The following is a 19,629-nucleotide window of genomic DNA, read 5'->3' as shown; positions in this document are numbered from 1 at the left end:
TCTACTTCTAAACTAGAAATTCTACAGTTCAAGAAAAAAAAAAAAAAAGGCAACCCAGAGCTCTAGTCTAGTTTTTAAAAATTAAGCACCTGTAGCTAAAATGAGTTTATATAACTAGAAAGATTCCAGTGAAATAAATTAAGTTAGGTTGGATGTATTTTCAATTATTTCAGCCTGTTTGGTGTTTCTTTCTTGTGTATCATCATCATAATAAAATCAAGATAACTAGCCCCAAGGATTTTTTTTTTTTTTGAGACAAGAGTATTACTGTCAACTGATTGCCAGTAACTCTGTCACCAAGGCTGGAGTGCAGTGGTGCAATCTCTCACTGCAGCCTCCGTCTCCTGGATTCAAGCAATTCTCCGGCCTCAGCCTCCCGAGTAGCTGAGATTACAGTCACCCACCATCATACCTGGCTGGTTTTTGGAGTTTTAGTAAAGACAGCGTTTCACCATATTGGCCAGGTTGGTCTCGAACTCCTGACCTCAAGTGATTTGCCCAGGTTGGCCTCCCAAAGCACTGAGATTGCAGGCATGAGATCCCAGCCAGGTCCCCAAGGATTTTTTTAAACATTTTTTTAAATAGAAAGCTCTAAAGCCATATCCACACATATTTCCATTCAATTTGGCTCCTGTGCCCTTATGCCATATTGCTAACACAGTCATTAGACTGTTTCGAAAACATACTTAGAAGTAAATAATCCAAATTTCATTTAGGGTTGTGATGATGTTCTGATGCTATAAACACTACACACACAGACTACAAATCATGAATACCCTGAGGGCCAAACAAGCCACAAGAGCAAAACGAACTAAAAGCATTAAATATTTACCTGTGTGTGCTCCCAAGACATGCTATCTATCACAAGGAGGGAAAAGAGGACCAGCATATGCTAAATAGCGCAATCTCAAAACACTAACCCTGCACAAATATCAATAATTCATATAAAATCAGTAATTGCCCAAATTCTGGTTTCTGTACCAGAATTTTGCTTTTAAAACAGATTCAGCTATCGCATGTTCCTTGTCATTCCCTTTTCCATCTCTCCAAGCCCAAGCAGACAGGAGAGCATTGATATGCAGACAGTGATGTGGCAATCAGTTGACAGCATCCATTTTATGTATCTCTGCATGTGAATTAGCAGTAAGCGGAATAAAATGTAGCCTGGAGAGTTATTAATGACTAGAAAACAAAGCCTGCCTATCACAAGTAATTACTCAGGTTATTAAAATGTCCCCAAAGCGTTGAAAAGGGCTCATGGGTCACCCATACAGGGGCATTCCAATTACAGCCTGTGTTGTTTCTTGGAGGATTTCTCAATCTCCACCCCCACCCCTTCCAGGTATTTCTTACCACCTTACAATCAAAAAGGACAACTACAGTTCATAAAAACCTATAGCAGGCCGGGTGCAGTGGCTCACGCCTATAATCCCAGGGAAGCTGAGGCAGGCAGATCATGAGGTCAGAAGTTCGAGACCAGGCTGGCCAATATGGTGAAACCCCGGCTCTACTAATAATAGAAAAATTAAACGGGTGTGGTGGCAAGCGCCTGTAGTCCCAGCTACTCAGGAGGCTGAGAAAAAAGGATTGCTTGAACCTGGGAGGCAGAGGTTGCAGTGAGCCAACATGACACCACTGCACTCCAGCCTGGGTGACAGACTGAGACTTTTGTCCAAAAAAAAGAGAAACCTTTAGCACAGCAGACCTCCGACTTTAAAATTGGCTTGAGAAGTCCTTCTGATCATCAAATTTGAACATTAAATATACATTAACTATTTTTCTTCTCACTATGCTCCATCAAATTGGTTTCTGTTTGTTTTTAAAGGCAACATAATAGACATGTGGGAGGGGGTGCTTTAGAATCAAATAGACATGGGTTCCAGTTACAGCTTGCTGCAACTTGCTAGCTGGAATTCCAACAATTTATTCCATCTCTCTAAGGCCCAGTTTCTTTATCTATAAAGTCAAATAATAATAGTACATGTCTCCCAGTATTGTGCTAAGGATTTAAAATTTTTAATGCACAGAAAGCCCCTATCTCAGTGCCTGGGCACATGATAAGGGAGATCAGTAAGTGGTAACTTAAACAGGATTACAGGTGGAATTAGCCATACACAAAATTGTCAAGTAATCAAGCCTGTTTCTAGTGCTTCCTCCTCCGTAACTGTTTTTGTTCTCCTGCTTGCTTCTCAGGATATTGGTGGCCAAAGGACTTATGCTAACCCAAGATACTGCCAGGCCGTGTGTAGGATGACTTCACAAACGACCTGCTCTAGCCACCTTGCAAAGCCTCATGCTCTCAACACTTCCTCTGCTTCTATAGTAGAGGCCATTCTAAATGGGGAGACATATTTTGCAATCAGTGTTAACCTCCAAAAATGTCTTGCTCACATTTTTCATCCTGGACAACAAAGCTTTTTCTTTTTTATGTAAACTTTTTCAATGAAAGTACAGAAAAGTACACAAATACAACATATAGAAAAGTACACAGATCATAATTTGAAGAATGTTCACAAAGTTAACACACTCAAGTAACCAACATTATTACTGGAACCTCAGAAATCCCTGGTGCTCCCTTCCAATCACTACCCCCAACCAAGAAAACTAGCATCCTCTATGGCAAAATACTTATTCAAGTCTATGTCACATATTTATAGAGTAATCTACCTTTTTGTTACCGATTTGTAGAAGTGCTTTCTATATTCTACATACAAGTCCTTTTTGAATATATTATAAATATCCCCTATTACATAGACTTTATTCTTAATGGCATCTTGTAATGAACTAAAATTATTTAATTTAGCCCAGTTTGTCCATTTTTCTCCTCCATGGTTACCATATTTACGTCTTGTTCAAGAAATCTTTGCCTATCCCAAACTTATGAAGATAGTCTACAATTTTTTTTTTTTTTTTTTTTTTTTTTTTTGACATGGAGTCTTGCTCTCTCCCCCAGGCTGGAGTGCAGTGGCACGATCTTGGGTCACTGCAATCTCCACCTCCCAGGTTCACGTGATTCTCCTGCTTCAGCCTCCTGAGTAGCTGGGATTATAGACACATGCCACCATGGCCAGCTTATTTGTTTGTATTTTTAGTAGAGATGGGATTTCACCATTTTGGCCAGGCTGCTCTTGAACGCCTGACCTCAAGTGATCCACCCGCCTCAGCGTCCCAAAGTGCTAGGATTACAGGTGTGAGCCACCATGCCTGCCCTGTATTTTCAGTAGAGACAGGGTTTCAACATGTTGGTCAGACTGGTCTCAAACTCCTGACCTCAGGGGATCCACCTGCCTTTGCCTCTCAAAGTGCAGGGATTACAGGCATGAGCCACTGTGCCTGGCGCTAGTCTACATTTTCTTCTAAAATCTTTATTGTTCCACAATTAGATCTACAGTCCATCTAAAATTTGGTTTTGCCCATGGCGTGGACAACCACACCCTGGTAACACAAGTCTAGCCTCAAAGGGGATGAATCATGTGAGAATTTTAATAATATATTTTTTGTCATTTGGCCTCAAAAATTATCACCAAGAAATACTTTTGGTATAAAAAATTGGCATTAACAATGGCTATACTCCATTAGATTGAGTACTCTTTGGGGCAGGGACTAGGTCACATTCATCTTTGAACACCCAGGACCCAGAGCTTGGCATGGCTGGTGCTTAGTGAATGTTTGCCGAGTTGAATTCCTGACAAAGAAAGGCTGAGAGAAACTTTCATCCAATTGAAAAATATGAGAAACTGGACTGACTACTTTTATTATTTCTTTCTACAGTCAGCAATGCCCTGATCATACTAACACCATAATCTCTTTTTTTCACATCTCAGTTCCTCTATCATACAATGAAATCCAGGACTTCTTTCATCTGTTTTCATGAATGCCAGTTTTAAGGGTATCTAAGTTTTATTTTTACCAACTGTCTCAGCTATATCATCCATTCCCAAACCCTGCTCTTCTATACTGGGGAGAAAAAAAATACTTAGTTATGCTCGGAAGCTGAGAAAGGACTATCAATCCTCAGTCAGTTCAATTCTGCTGTGCAGACAAGACATTTACTGAGTGGTCTAGAATCCAAAAGGAAATTCCAAAGGAAGAATGAGGCCCTTGAGGATTTTATAGTAACCTAGTTAGTCAAGAGTTCACAACAGTCATCTGCCACTCAGGCCAGTCATTTAAAGTTTCTACCATGTCTAAGACACATCCACCTAATACATTTTTCAAAAACTCCACATGTGCAAAGTTTTAAGCCTTTCAGCAAAAATCTACCAAGAACCTTGATGTTGAGCTGACATTTGAATGAAGTGGCTCAAGAGCACAGGGACTCTCACAAAGCATCCTCCTTTGTGTTCTTTCTCCTGACCCAGCAATATTTCTATGTGCCTACTCTACCCTCTGGCTATTTGCTATGAATCCTGGAGTTGTTTGCTTGATTTGCTTAATGGGAACTTTTAGAGACAGGGTCTTGTGCTGTCACCCAGGCTGGAGAACAGAGGCATGATCATAGCTCACTGCAGCCTCAATCTCCTGGACTCAAGCCATCCTCTCACCTCAACCTCTCAAGCAGCTATCTAGGACTACAGGTACACACCACCAGGCCGTGGCTAATTGTTTTATTTTTATTTTTGTAGAGAGGGGGTCTCGCTGTGTTGCCCACTCTGGTCTTGAACTCCTGGCCTCAAGTGATCCTCCCAACTCAGCCTCCCATAGTGCTGGGATTACAGGAATGAGCCACTACACCTGGCCAGCAATTGCATTCTAAAATCTTCACATCAATGTCACCAAGGTAAATTCTCAATTTCATGCAGATTATGGTAACATTACTCTTTTGGAAATCAGAGAGAGTGTTCTCCGATTCTGGTGAGAAAGAACATGAAAAATTAAAACTCTGGAAAACCAAATCTATACTTTAAGCTTCTGCGTCTACATAATGAACAGAATGTTCTCTAGACCTACATATTTTTTAAACCTATTATATAATGGTCTTCTTTCTCCTTCGGTGGTACTTAAAAACTACCTTTGGATGGTCTATGGTTGAATGTTGCCACTAATCCTACTATTTTTAGCCCTTGTTGATTTTCTTTTTTTTTTTTTTTTTTTTTTTTGAGACGGAGTTTTGCTCTTGTTACCCAGGCTGGAGTGCAATGGCGCAATCTCGGCTCACCGCAACCTCCGCCTCCTGGGTTCAGGCAATTCTCCTGCCTCAGCCTCCTGAGTAGCTGGGATTACAGGCACGCGCCACCATGCCCAGCTAATTTTTTGTATTTTTAGTAGAGACGGGGTTTCACCATGTTGACCAGGATGGTCTTGATCTCTTGACCTCGTGATCCACCCGCCTCGGCCTCCCAAAATGCTGGGATTACAGGCTTGAGCCACCGCGCCCGGCCGCCCTTGTTGATTTTCTAGGCCACAGATTTCAATTTGGTCTCCAGCACCTCAGTTTATTTACCATACTGAAAATTTTCATTTTTCTAACTCACACTGCATGGGTATTAAAGGTATTAAACCCTTATGCAGTTAAACCTGCAGATCCTAAATCAGCTTGCAAAGCTTGTTATTCTCATTAAAAAATAAAATTCAAGCTAACTAAGTCATGGTCCACAGATCCCATAACTCTTATATTTTCACACGAATTGTGTGACACTCAGCTTGGCAGTTCCTCAGCCCCACGGCCAGTCAAGCATGGGATTAACTGAGTCTGTTTGACATACTGAAAAGCCAATATGAGCTGATATTTCTCATTCCTCTAGAAAACTCCCACTTAAATATAGGGATAGAAGCTGTCAGAATTATTTTGTCTGTTCATTTTCATTATCATCTTATAAATAATAATTGTTGGTTAGCATCAACTTAAAGAGAAAGGGGCAGAGATGATTTTAAGGGGATTAAAATCCTCTAAATCAATCTAAACCATGGGTTGCCAAAGAACACAAATATGTCCCCTTTTAACACAAAAGACATCTTTGTCCATAATGAAATTAATTATATAAAATTGCCAGATCCTATAAAACTCTAACAGAAGGTAACTCTTTTGTTGTGTTCATTTATAAGTGATTTTATAAGAATTACACTTATCAAGGTTATACTTCAAAATAATTTCAATTTTAACATTACTCTTTGATAGCATAACATTAGAATGAATCTGCCAATCTGATGTTTTAAATCAATATAAATAGCTTTCGTATTTAGATAATTTGTATCTTAGCACATAATTCCATGTGTGGTCTGTGCCAAACTTGAGATTTAAGATAAATCTATCCTCAGTTTTTTCATATGGCATTTTGACTACTAACTCTAATTATATATATTTTTTCTGCCTCCTGTTTCTTTTGAGACAGAGAGTCTCACTCTGTCTCCCAGGCTGGAGTGCAGTGGCATGATTTCAGCTCACTGCAACCTCTGCCTCCTGGGTTCAATCAATTCTTTGCCTCAACCTCACAAATAGCTGGGATTACAGGCATGCACCACCATGCCCAGCTAATTTTTTCCTGTTTTTAGTAGAGTCAGGGTTTCACCATGTTGGCCAGGCTGGTCTCGAACTCCTGGCCTCAAATGATCTGCCTACCTCGGCCTCCCAAAATGCTGGGATTATAGATGAGAGCTACCACACCTGGTCTCTGCCTCCTATTTGATCCATCTTAAAATTACAAGGAAAAAGCCATGTGTGTTTATCTATACCTTGCAATGGCCCTTCCTAAGTAATCCTAAGACATCCAAGGACCAGTAACGAGAGTGTTCATTTTTTAAGCACCTGCTCTGTGCCAGGTGTACTGTATTAATACCTAACCTCAATTAACCTCCCCAGCAATCCTAAGAAACACATATCATAACTCCATCCTACCGGCAAAAAAACTATAAGAACTTGTCCAAGGAGACTCCGTTAGTAAAGGTTAAAGCTTGGATTTGGACTCAGGTCTCTGACTCCTGTTAATTCAACCATGAGACACCCAGAAAAATTCTGCAAGTTGCTTTCCTTTGAGAGAATGGGCCCCCAGTGGCTCAACCAGAGGCAGCTATGCCCTCACAGTATTCCCCGACAGATCTCTCCACCAGAACTAGAGGAAAGACCTTCCCTGGTTACATCATAACTTCTTTCTGCAGTGGCGGAATGACTCAGTACTGAGCCATCTACTCCCTTTGCCCTGTCACCTTATTTTTGACCAGGGAAACAGACTTCTGAGGCACCTAACCAGAGGCAGGAGGCCTGGTGAGGTTAGAACAAAGTTGGCTGGTCCTCAAGGCTTGACCTCACATTTTGCTCTAGTCTAAGCCAGTTGTTTCTAAACTTGAGTGTACATTGGAATAATGTACACTCAAGGCGCGGTGACTCACACATGTAATCCCAGTACTTTGGGAGGCCGAGGCCGGCAGATCACCTCAGGTCAGGAGTTCAAGGCCAGCCTGGCAAACATAGTAAAACCCTGTCTCTATTAAAATTACAAAAAAAATTAGCTGGGCTTGGTTGTGGGTGCCTGTAATTTCAGCTACTTGGGAGACAGAGGCAGGAGAATCACTTGAACCCTGGAGGTGCAGTTTGCAATGAGCCAAGATCGCACCAGTGCACCCCAGACTGGGCAACAAGAGCAAAATTCCATCTCAAAGAAAAAAAAAAAAGAGTTTGTTAAAACACAAATGGCTGTCTTTTAACCTGAGTGTCTAATTCAGTAGGTCTGGCGTGGGGACCAGGATTTTGTATGACTAACAAATTGCCAGGTAATGTTGATGCTACAGGTCAGGAGAATACACTTTGAGAACCACTACTTTAAACCAACAGTACTCACCAGTCTTTCCTGACGCCCACAATACCAGGAAACACCACTAGCCCACATTCCCACCTCTGCCATTCCTACCCTACCGCAAATCACAAACGGAGTTTTTGTCCTGCTTTTACTGATTTCCTCACTCTGCAGCTCCATTTTAATTCAGTGTCAACATTCTTCAAGGAGGACACTAAACACTTTGTTTTGTTTTGGAAACACTGTCTTTGCCTTGGCCCACTTAGGTCTAAGTTAGTTTCTCAGTTGTATCAACCTCAGCTTTAAAAAGTTCTTTTGTTGTTGTTGTTGTTGTTTGCAGAAAGTGACTTAGGTAGAGAAAGAGAAAAAGGAGAGAAAGCTTCCACAAGAGAGTGTGTGGAAGGGGATCCAAACATGGAGGCCCTAAAATGTTCCTTTCTTAAACATAAAATGCAATAGGGGTTTGATGTGAGGGTTGATTTCACAGATTCAAGAGGGGAAAGAATATCAGCACTATGCCAGAAAGACTCTCAAAGTGAAAGAAAGAACACCATACAATACAGGGTATTTCTTTTGTTGTTGTTGTTTGTTTGTTTTTTTTTTTTTTGAGACAGGGTCTCACTTTGTTGCCCAGGCTGGAGTGCAGTGGCACGATCTCGGGTCACTGCAACCTCCACCTCCTGGGCTCAAGCAATTCTCCCACCTTAGCCTTCCAAGTAGCTGGGACCACAGGCATGTGCCCCTGTGCCTGGTTAATTTTTATTTTTAATCTACCCGCCTCAACCTCCCAAAGTGTTGGGATTACAGGCATGAGCCACCACGCCCAGCCAGGCATCTATTTTCAATTCCAGTTCATACCACACCCTCAAGAGAGGAAGAGTGAGATAAACATCACATCCCTGAAATCCTAAAAAATCTGAGCTCCAGACAATTCCTCCGTCGTCTGTGAAAGTGGCATCAAAACGCTGTAAATATAGGTTTAAAAAGCCATTTCCCAACTAACCCTGTTTTCACTCCCACCTTCTATGAGGAGGTGAGAGAAGGAGGGGTTCTATTCCTGGCTGTGCAAACCGCAATGTGTGTTCTTCCTCTAGAACTGGGTTTCCGACAGTGAGAGATGAGGGGTGAGGCTTTCTTTCTTTCTTTATCCAGAATCCTCTTCCCCCAAAAGGGGAAAGCAACAGCACCTTTGGCACAAGCAGTGGACCCAAAGGGGCCAAAGGGCTGGTAGAACGAGTGCTAACTACCATGCCCACCAGTAGCTGCCATGGCTTCCCTGGTGGATTTTGCCCCATGACCGGGGGTACTTGATGAAATACCTTCCTAACTTCAAAGAAATCAAGGGCAACAAAGAAGCAGCAATATCCTTTCATGTTGACCTAAGGAGAAAATAGAGAAAAGGATAAACAATCATGCCTTGGTATTTTCTGTAGCAAGGAAGACAAACTCTACCTTCATTTGGATACCAAGCTAGAAAATAGATCAACACGATGGGGCTGGTAAAGCATGAATTGGTTGCCATATGTCAGCCACCTCCTCCTGGCCATTCTCCCCAGATGGCAGCATGCTCTGGCAAAATACATCGCTCATTACATCCCTCGACATGACATTTACAAACGCCTTCCCATTGCCCTAGGATAGAGTCTAATTTTTTTTTTTTTTTTTTTTTTTTTTTTTGAGACGGAGTTTCGCTCTTGTTACCCAGGCTGGAGTGCAATGGCGCGATCTCGGCTCACCGCAACCTCCGCCTCCTGGGTTCAGGCAATTCTCCTGCCTCAGCCTCCTGAGTAGCTGGGACTACAGGCACGTGCCACCATGCCCAGCTAATTTTTTGTATTTTTAGTATAGCCAGGGTTTCACCATGTTGACCAGGATGGTCTTGGTCTCTTGACCTCGTGATCCACCTGCCTCAGCCTCCCAAAGTGCTGGGATTACAGGCGTGAGCCACCGCGCCTGGCTGAGTCTAAAATCTTTACATGGCCAGCAAAGCCTGCGCACTCTGGCCCCCACCTTTCTCTTCAGTTTTGTCATCTGTCCCTCTTCCCTTCCAACTCAGAGTTCCAATCACACTGGGCTTCTTGGGTTTCCTCAAAGGCACCAGCTGGACAGAGCCTCTGTGCCTGCAACTCTTTCCGCTGGGGTTAAAATTGGAGACATTTGAAATGAGAGACCCATAATCTGTGGGAGACAAATTATATGGCTCAATTGGTTTGGGCAAGTTACATAATGTTCTTGACCTTCACTTCCTCAGATATAGGGCAAAGACAGAAATAAACAATGGCTGCTGACATCACAGAATTAGAGTGAAGACAACAGAGAAAACAAATGATTCTGTAAAGAAATAAAATTAGTATCAAGAAATGCTTGGGCCTTCAGGAAGTGAACTTATGAATTTAGAATAGACCAGCGGGTAGTAGAAGCAGGACAATTCGGATCTTAATCTAAATGGCCACTACAGGAAGTGTCTCTGCCTAGTGACATAGGCAGACTTGTCAGTATATTAGCACATATTTGTGTTTGTGCTGTCCTCTGTTATAAATATCAGTCCCTACACCTATTTTAACTGTTCATGAAAATAAAATTTCCTTCTCATTTTACAAATTAAAAGGTTCATGAATGTTTTTAAAAAGTACCTCTCACTGTGCAAATATCAATACCAATGAGGCTTTCCAAACAAACATATCTTGTTTGTGACAAGCTATTATCCAACCAGCATATAATTAATTTTCCTGTTACGAGTAGTGCCTTTTTACATGGAATGTTCTCTTGACACTTTAAAGTAAATAGTGCATCATTACAAATTCATTAAGTATTCACATAGATGCTATTAATCATGATGAACTAATGTGGTATTAATGGGTAGGTTATTAATCTGCAATTACATGCAGATTTCCTAATAAATCCACGTTTCCCAAGTTTGAGAAAGAAAGCAAAGGAAAAGGAAATGAACAACTCTTTCAGAAAACAAATTAAGGGGAAAAAAATCTCTCTCCCTGTACCATAAGATCAGACATACAAAATTCTTGCTTTTTTTTTTATCCTAAGAAATCTTTGTATTTACCCAATGCAAGGCAAGGAAATTTACAATATATAAGTTTTCATCAAAATAATAATATAAATGGAGGAAAAATTAAAACCTCCATGTACCCTGGAGAGGTACTGAATTTCTTCAGTGACATACTTCAGTGACATGTCCTTAGACATACTAAAGCCTAGTGATTCAATGTGTAGTCCCCAAACTAGCAGCATGGCCATCACCTGAGAACTTTCTGGAACTACAGACTCTCAGGTCCCTTCTCAGACCTAGTGAATCAGAATCTGCATTTTAGCAAAATTCTCAGGTAGTTCATGTGCACATTAAAGGTTGAGATGAACTGTCCAAAAGTACAGCTTTGTAGCTACAAATTGGAGTAAGTGGAAGAAGGAAGTGAGAGAATGCTGTTTATATACCACTGAATGCTAAAGCCAAGGTATGCTGGGAATCCTACAAGTCTCAGTGAAATTGTTTAAAGCAAATAAGCATGGTGAATGTGACAAGCAGTTGGAAAGCCTGGATTCTCAGAAATATAATTTATATGCCATATTTCATCAGTTCTAAGATGCACATTTATTTCACATCTTAACATCTCTGAAATTGGAATCCATCTTCAAACTGTCCACCAGGCATAGTCACAATGTAGTTACCACTGCCTGTCCATACAGGAACTTGATCATAGCCATTCTTAGTACCAGCATTTCAAATGAGTTGGGCACATGGCTGATAAATTGCCACTTAAAATGTCTTCAGAAAAATTTCACCATGACTTAACAATGAAACAAAAACTTACTGCATATCCAAAAAGGCCATCTTGGACAAAAGTCTCTGAGACAATTAGGGAATACTTTTTCAAGAAATGTTGAATCGCCACTGTTCTTGAGAGAGAGAGCACAATAATTTGTGAAAAAATAAAAAAATTGATTTTAAATCAAAGAGACTCAGAAGTTTTAGAAATGCTTCAAGCAATCTTTTTACTTTTACTCTCCTTTTTAATGGATGCAAAACAATGATAAATATTAACGTCCAACGCTATTCACAATAGCAAAGATATGGAATCAATCTAAATGCCCATCAATTATAGACTACTTAGAGAAAGTGTGGTACACATACCACAGAATATTATGCAGCTATTAAAAAGAATGAGATCATGTCCTTTGCAGGGACATAGATGAAGCTGGAGGTCATTATTCTCAGTAAATTAATCCAGAAGCAGAAAATCAAATATTACATGTTCTCACTGATAAATGGGAGCTAAATAATGAGAACACATGGACAGAAAGAGGGGAACAACAGATACTGCAGCCTAGTTGAGGGTGGAGGGTGGGAGGAGGAAGAGGTTCAGGAAAAAAAAACAACTATAGGGTAATATGCTTAGTGTCTGGGTGACGAGCCATACACCAAACCCCCAAGTCACAAGTTTACCTATATAGCAAAACTGCACAGGTATCGCTGAACCTATAATAAAATCTTTTTTAAAATTAATGTCTAAGTAAGGATAAAAGAACTTCAATGAACACAAAATAAAATTCCAAGTGATAAAAAATATCATGTAATAGCTTACTCTTTTTTAGCACATGTGAAACAATGGCGCATCTTACAGTTGACAGTATTTTTGATTTGATGAAATATGGTATTAATTTTGGTAAGGCTGTGGAAGACTCTGCAGTGTTTGTATATTCTCTGGCTTCATTTGAAGTCAAATAAACATAACTAACAAAATTGAATATAACTAAATAGCTACCACTTCAGAAGACTTAGTATTTCCACTTTGGAAAGTAATAAATATGTCAGAAGTATTGAAGCTGTATTTGGATTTAAATGAAAGAAGCCAATATAGAAATTATTCCAAGTGACTCCAAAAGCATTTTAAGGACAAATGAACCTCCGGGTGAGATGAGACATTTTAATTCCCGAGTACTAGATTTTACATCCAGGGTTCAGGGGCAGAATCAAAAGTTTGGTCCAGTGGGAAGGCGGACGCGAGGCATCTGGTGAGGGCAGCTTTGTGAGCGTCCTGAGACACAGTGGGCTGTGCAGCCTTCAGACCTCAGGCGAACCACAATTGCCTCCTTTCTTCACCCAGCACCTCCCACATCTTCCCCACTAGACTTGTCTCATTCTGGAAGCCACCTGCAGCTTTCAAACCCCAACTTCCTTTTCTCCACAGCTCAGAGATTCCAGACTGACACCAACACCTTTCACCTCAATTAAAAGAGTAGAATTTTATGTCTGAATTTACTTTCACTGGTGTGTATCCAGACCAATGCATAAATCAGCAGGAGAAAAAAATCTCCCTTCTTTTCTTACATTATTCTGGGGACTTGGCCAACATGTTGGGAAATGTATATTGAGATAAATTAATAAATTAACTAGGGCATTGCCTGGCATTCATTAATGTCATCTAGCAAAGCATACTGCCAGAGTGGTCATTTTGAACCGTTCTCATCTCAGAAAACTCACAGAAACTTCTCCAGTGTATAAAGGCTACAGTGTTATACTCAGTTTGGACACTGCCTGGTGGGAAGGGAACTGGTTAAAATCCTGACATCTGGCTGGGCGCAGTGGCTCACGCCTGTAATCCCAACACTTTGGGAGGCCAAGGTAGGCAGATCACTTAAGGTCAGGAGTTCAAGACCAGCCTTGTCAACATGGTGAAACCCCATCTTTACTAAAAACACAAAAATCAGCCGGGCATGGTGGCATGCACCTGTAATCCCAGGTACTCAGGAGGCTGAGGCAGTGGAATGGCTTAAACCTGCGAGGTGAAGGTTGCAGGAACCGAGATCGCACTACTGCACTCCAGTCTGGGCAACAGAGTGAGACTCTGTCTCAAAAAACAAACAAAAAAATCCTAACACCCAAGCAGTACCCCAGATCAATTCCATGGGAATGTCTGAGAATAGGCCTCAGGCCTCTGTGTTTTATAAGCTCCCTAGTGATTCCACTGCATAGCCAGGATTGAGAACCACCACTTTAGAATTGTTCTCTTCAGTAGTCCCATGAGCTAGGTACTTGCAATATGATTAGTCCAAATGGAAAAGTGTTGCAAGTGTAACATATGCACCACATTTCAAAGACTTAGTAGGAAAGAAAACAGAAAAAATGCCTCATGGGTAAGTTTTTTACATTGATTACATGTAGAAATAATATTTTAGATAGGTTAGACAAAATATTTCATTCCAACTGCTACTATTTTTAAAATGTGGCCCCTAGAAAACATAAAATCACATGTGACTTGCATTTGTGACTCACATTATATTTCTATTGGACAATAATACTACTCTGGAAGGTACCTTTTAGGTCACTAGCTGTGTAAATATGGATGAATTACTTAACCTCTTGTTATGGTTTGGCTCTGTGTCCTCACCCAAATCTCATCTCAAATTCTAATCCCCATAATTCCCATGTGTTGAAGGAGGGATCTCACGGGAGGTGATTAGATCATGGGGGCATTTTGCCCCATGATGTTCTCATGATAGTGAGTGTGTTCTTGTGAGATTTGATGGTTTTATAAGGCAATTTTCCCTGCTCTTGATACTCTCTCTCACCTGCTGCCATGTAAGACATGCCTGCTTCCCCGTCTGCCATGATTGTAAGTTTCCTGAGGCCTCCCCAGCCATGCAGAACTGTGAGTCAATTAAACTTCTTTCCTTTATAAATTACCCAGTCTCAGGTATTTCTTTATAGCTGTGTGAAAACAGACTAATATACCTCTCTAAGCCACAGTTTGCATAACTGTAAAATAGGAATAATATCATCCTCCTAGTTTTCACGGCTTTTACCAGGCAGGTCAAATGGCCCAAATCTAATCCTGTCTCCATTGCATATCAGCTGTGTGACCTTGGGAGAGTTATACTGCTTGGTGCCTCTGTTATTTTTTATCTGTAAAATGCAGATAAATCTTATATCTTAAGTGTTGGGAGCTCAGTTCAGAGTCTAATAAATGATAACAAATGATATTATGAAAGAAGCTCACCTCAATAAAGTGTCCAGCCCTGTTAGATCCTTCCCTATGTGATATACTCTTACAATTTGTTTAATCTATTAAAGGCTCACTTCATAATAATGAATTGAAGTATCTCCCCATTAATAGTAAATCAGAGGAGAAATGGGGATTTTGTCACATTGTAAAGATGTTTGACTCATCCACACCTCAGTCACAGTTGAAAAGTTCTCAGAATTGAGGGTGAGAGCACACTGAAACCATCTAATCGGAGTCTGGAAATGCAAGGATAAGATATTCAACTCAGTTCCACTATGAATTTTAGCATGCAACCAACTTTTAAATTTTTCTAGGGCTTCCATTCTGCCATTGACCAATTCAGAGTATGGTAAAGGTAAGGGATTCACCCATCTCTTTAAGGCATAGGACATCTGAGTCATCTGCTTCTACTGTGAAATCTGGATGCTCCTGGAAGTTCTCACAAAAATCCCCTATTTTCAGCTCCATTATTGTTCTGGCTTCTGGAAACCAACAGCAGGAACACGTGGACCCTTGGAGAAGCTTCAGGAATTGTTACCACCAAAGCTCACGTGGGTATGCCTCCCAACTGTTACCACCAAAACCAGCTAGGATTTTTCTTTCCTTTCCAAACAGCCATCCTCTTTTAGGAAGTAGTTTTTCAAAAATATGCAATCCTTCTGAACAACTGCAAAGTAAAATACATTTAAACATACGAACCTTGCAAAACAGGACCTGGGTGTGGGCAGGTGGAAAAGTGTCACTGTGGGTGTATACGTCTTTCTCAGGATGCACATATCCTGTGTCATTAGTCATGCCGAGGAACTTATATTTAGCAAAAGGACTAAATTTAGTCCACCATCTTCTAAAGTGAAATGTTTCTTTCCTCCTACGACATTCGAGCTAACTCACAGGAAACTTTTCGTAATGTGTGGCAATATTTATGCCACAAAAATGTCCCCTTGTCTGCTTTCCCATTCATTTTTTTCAGCCAATATTCCCATGCATAGCATTTTCCAGGCTGTTGCTCTACTTCTCAGAAAGCTTAGCATTCCCTGCTGCAAGTCAAAGATCTTGCCAATGGATTTCAACATCTTTCATCTCCTGTCATCTCTTACCAAGGACCCTGTTCCTTCCTTCCTTACAACAAAGCCAAGCTATATATATTGGGTGTGATCCTTAGAACTTTACTCCCAGCACCCTCCAGGTTTGCAGTTCCCCCACTCCCTTACTCCCATCCCTTCTAAGTTCAATCAAGAGCTCCCATCCTCAATGCTGAATAACAAGCTGGCTCTTTTGTACACCATGTAGTATCTACTCATGCATAAACACTCTACTTGGCATATTACTATATTCAATCATTTGCCCTGTTTACAAATATTCTTAACTACACCACAGCAAAAGCTATCATTTCTAATTAGAATTGACCTTTTTTTTTCCTCAAAGACTTTCTTTTATTAGTACGTGAGCTGGAATTGATGGGAAAGGGTAGATGTAGTGGGCAACCGTGATTAGCATAGGATGCCCATCCTGATGGCCGTGAATGTGCCAAAGGTGCAGCCACTCTGCATCACGGTTTTCCCAGTGCTGCCCATCAGCTCCCAACCTCACATTCCGATCCTGAGACAGGAAAAGGTGCCAAATAATATCTCGGCCGCCATGCCTATGGCACAACCCATCACAAAGTCCATCTTGACACGGTCAAAGCAGCCTGGCTGGGACTGTCCATAGGGACCCACGGCCACCAGCATCTCACCTCACTCGCAGCCTCGATCACTCAGCTCTATGTCTTTCACAGAAAACCTTTTTTTTTTTTTTTTTGAGACAGGCTCTCGCTCTGTCACCCAGGCTGGAGTGCAGTCATGCAGTCATAGCTCACTGCAGCCTTGAATTCCTGGGCACAAGTGCTCCTCCCTCTCTAACTTCCTGAGTAGCTGAGACTACAGATGTACACCACCATGCCCAGAATTGACCTTTAATGCCCTGCTTTCATGATAAGCACATGGCAAGCCTTAGTAATTTCACCTGAAAATATACAGGTTCCATGGCATAGACAATCACAAAGCCTTCAATTAATCAGTTCAAGGGTTGGTACTGGCACAAACTCCAGTTTCATCTAATATCCTCATAAACACATGTTAACTGTCAGTAACATGCTCATTACCCAGGAAGTCTAGACAGTGAACTACTCAAAGATTTGGGCATGAATGGACCCATGAGGCCGTGTAATAGCAAACTCCACTCCAAGCACCTAAATTAAGATGGATCAACAAGCTAGAGCTAAATAAAACTATGCTTCTTAACTCTTGCTCCAGGAATCTTTACATACACTGGGGTTCTTAATGATTTTTCTGCCTACATCTCTTGGGCAGTCTGTTAAAACCTATGGACCATCTGAGAATAATGTTTATAAGTGCATAAAATAAGAAACACAGGCTTACAAAGGAAAACAGGTATTTCAAAACACAGTTAGCAAAACAGGCTTTTGTTTTTACTGTGTGAAATTATTATACATCTATAAAATGTTTTTTGATTAATCCATTAAATACCAAGACCTAACTTTGAGTCTGACAACTATTACAGTTTTGAAGTAGTGCTACATGTACATAATATTTCAGGACACCTGCAACATCTGCAATAAGGTAGAAAAATAACCATGATTGCTGTTGGTAACAAAGTCACAGGCACTGCTAATAGTACCAGGGTTCGCTGCCTACATTCATGAATAAAGAAAATGCTGAAATTCTGTCAGATTTTAATGAAAATAAAGGTATATCTTTTTCCCATCCAAGTACATGAATTGTATTGACAGCCTCTTGCAGGAAGACTGTGGACTCAAGTTAAGGATCCCCTAGGGATGAGAGAAAGAAGAAAGAAGAAAGTGAAATTGGGGCTGGGCATGCTGGCTCATGCCTGTAATCCCAGCACTTTAGGAGGCCAAGGCGGGTGGATCACCGTAGGTCAGGTGTTCTACACCAGCCTGGCCAACATGTTGAAACCTCGTCTCTACTAAAAATACAAAAATTAGCCAGGCATGGTGGCAGATGCCTGCAATCCCAGTTACTTGGAAGGCTGAGGCAGGAGAATCACCTGAATCCGGGAAGCGGAGGTTGCAGTGAGCGGAGACTGCACCACTGCACTCCAGCCTGGGTGACAGAGTGACACTCCGTCTCAAAAAAGAAAAGTGGCAGGGGGGGAGGGGTTTGAAATTGGTAGAAATTTTTTTAAAGTGGCATCCAGAGAGGCTCTAGAGCAGCATAAGAGGACACTTGTTCTTATTTTTACCAGTTCCCTTTTCCTCTTCTTTCTCTTCCTGTAGGAGTGATTTAAAAATCACATGGCCTCCAATGAACGTGTTATTTGACAATTAGATAATCAAAAGTGTTCAGGGTCTGGCAATAAAAGTTGGGAATATGTACAAATGTTCTCATGTGCTTTTTTTCTCTAGCCTTGCCACCTTCAGAATCAGCTTATTTACAGGCATGTTGGGAGTTTGAGAGAAAAAAAAAGATCACAGTATTTTAATAGTGATATCAAGGTTTTCTTATAAGTTATTTTTATTTGGCTGGAGAACATGTATTAAGCATCTACTATGCCAGGTGCTTTTTAAACATTAATTTAATCCTTGTGAAATTAATAGTAACAGATTCCATTTGCTGAACCTTGTATGGAAGACTTTCTATGCATCTTATTGGATTTGTCCAACAGTATCACCAGATGAGAAACTGAGACTCAGAAAGTAGTAGTTTGCCCATGGCCACACAGCTGATAAGTGGCAGAGCCCCCCTCTTTTTTTTTAGAACCCAAACTTGAACCACATCCTGCAAGTTATTTTTCTTGTCTGTAACTTGCATCAGATCCCACCAACAGGGAGTCATAGAAGGGCTCAGGTCTGTCTCATTGCCCACGTCCCTGTCCTGCCTTCCTGAGGCCCAGAACACAAATGGAGAATGACTGATGATTTTGCTTCCCCTCCTTTCAGGGGCAAGCCCCCATTGCATTTCAAGACTGTTCTGGGTCTGTGGGCAGGACCCCGGGCACAGGAGGAGATGGAGTAAAATGGAGAAGAAAAAGCCACTCCTTCCTACCCAGTAAGCTGCCCCCACCACTGCACTCAGCCAACCACAGAGGGCACATTCTTTTCTTTTTTCTTTAGCAAGTATTTACTGAGCACCTCCTATGGCAAGCACTATGCTTGGTGCTGCAGTCACAGTGACACCCAAAATGGACATGGGGCTGGTTCTCATGGAGTTTAACATCTATAGGAGTGGGACTGGGCGTAAGTGAGAAGAACAGCAAGTATGTACACAAATGAGATCACTTCCACTGGTTTTAAGGACCACAAAAGACACAAATACAAAGGGACTGGAGATCGGGTAGGGGACTATTATTTTTTTCTTTTCAATATGGTGTCTCACTCTGTCGCCCAGGCTGGAGTGCAGTGGGCCAATCTCTGCTCACTGCAACCTCTGCTGCCCAGGTTCAAGCGACTCTCCTGCCTCAGCCTCCTGCGTAGCTAGGATTATAGGCACCTGTGACCACTAATTTTTGTAGTTTTTAGTAGAGACAGGGTTTCACCATGTTGGCCAGGCTGGTCTTGAACTCCTGACCTCGTGATCCACCCGCCTCGGCCTCCCAAAGTACTGGGATTACAAGCATGAGCCACTGCGCCCACCTTTTTTTTTTTTTTTCTCCTGAGATGGAGTTGGCTCACTGCAACCTTCACTTCCCTGACTCAAGTGATTCTCCCACCTCAGCTCCTGAGTAGCTGGGACTACAGATACGAGCCATCAGGTCCAGCTAGTTTGTCAGGGTTTTTTTTGTGTGTTTTTTTTTCTGTTGCCCTGGCTGGTCTCAAACTCCTGGCTTCAAGTCATCTGCCCATCTTGGCCTCTCAAAAT

The 19,629-nt window shown here is 41.4% G+C and overlaps 1 protein-coding gene and 1 pseudogene across 1 annotated transcript in view; both read right to left on the bottom strand.

The window, feature by feature from the left end:
• Window positions 1–19,629, bottom strand: part of PHEX (phosphate regulating endopeptidase X-linked) — a 220,919-nt gene that overhangs the window by 170,572 nt on the left and 30,718 nt on the right. The window lies entirely within an intron of this gene.
• On the bottom strand, window positions 11,378–18,771 carry LOC141582801 (reactive oxygen species modulator 1 pseudogene; annotated as a pseudogene).

Source organism: Saimiri boliviensis, chromosome X, assembly GCF_048565385.1.
Source record: "Saimiri boliviensis isolate mSaiBol1 chromosome X, mSaiBol1.pri, whole genome shotgun sequence".
Lineage (NCBI taxonomy): Eukaryota > Metazoa > Chordata > Mammalia > Primates > Cebidae > Saimiri > Saimiri boliviensis.
This window is presented reverse-complemented; position numbering and strand designations above follow the sequence as displayed.